This window comes from Orycteropus afer, unplaced genomic scaffold (genome assembly GCF_000298275.1).
Source record: "Orycteropus afer afer isolate SDZICR_OR568_19922 unplaced genomic scaffold, OryAfe1.0 scaffold01010, whole genome shotgun sequence".
NCBI lineage: Eukaryota > Metazoa > Chordata > Mammalia > Tubulidentata > Orycteropodidae > Orycteropus > Orycteropus afer.
The window spans coordinates 404,821-405,668 of record NW_006922597.1 but is presented as its reverse complement, the minus strand read 5'-3'; the positions used below and the strand labels follow the sequence as shown (position 1 = coordinate 405,668).

Here is an 848-nt window from a genome sequence, read left to right as displayed (position 1 = left end):
TAGGGAAGTTCAGGTTTGTTAGAGTCTACCATCTGTTCCTTGCTATTGTTATTCTAGGTAGATACATACCAGAGTGAGGGGTTAGTCCTCAGTATTGGGTAGGTGGCCTGAAAGTACTCAAAGAAATCTGGTGCTACCTCCAGGTTATCTTTGACGACCACAGCTGCTGAGAACTTGAACCTGTGGAAGATTTGGCCCAGAGTCCAGCGGTAATGCTGAGTAATTTTATAGTAGTTCTGGAATTCGTGGTGGTCGGGCGGCACAGCAACGTTGCTCAGGCCAGGTTGCCGGATGTGCGTGATGGCGTTGCTATAGGAGGCAATGACTTGGGCTGTTTCCTCATGCTCAAGTCCTGGTTGACAATGATGGGGTACAGGCACATGCGGTGGGGTAGGGGGGCCCGCAGTGGGCACTCTCAATCGCTGCCTCCACTGAGCACGGTGCTCCCTAACCTGCTGCAACAATCCCCGCTGACGTTCCAACTCCACTTTAGTGTTCTGGGCCAGGCGGATCACCTCACCGGTGAGGCTGGCGGGGTCGTCATCAAGAGAACTGTCTGAGGGAGGCCTGCCAGGTGCTGGGCGTGTCTAGGAGAAGAGAAGGAGCAGGGCATTCCAGGCCACAAAGAGGATAGTGCCCCACAGCACAATCCCTGCAGACTGTTTCTTCAGCATCCTGGTCTTAGGTTGTTGTTATTGTTGTTGTTAAGTGCCCTCGAGTCGTTTCTGACTTAGGTCTTAGGTTAAAGAGTACTAAATTCAGCTCGTTTTTTCTTTGCTGCACTTCCCCCATTTCCACTCAGGTGGATCTAGGTGGTTACAAGCAAGTAACATACAAGTTTACTATTC

The 848-nt window shown here is 51.2% G+C and overlaps 1 pseudogene; it reads right to left on the bottom strand.

Moving 5' to 3' along the window:
- Positions 1-2: 2 nt before the first annotated feature.
- Positions 3-674, bottom strand: LOC122151989 (annotated as a pseudogene).
- Positions 675-848: the final 174 nt, after the last annotated feature.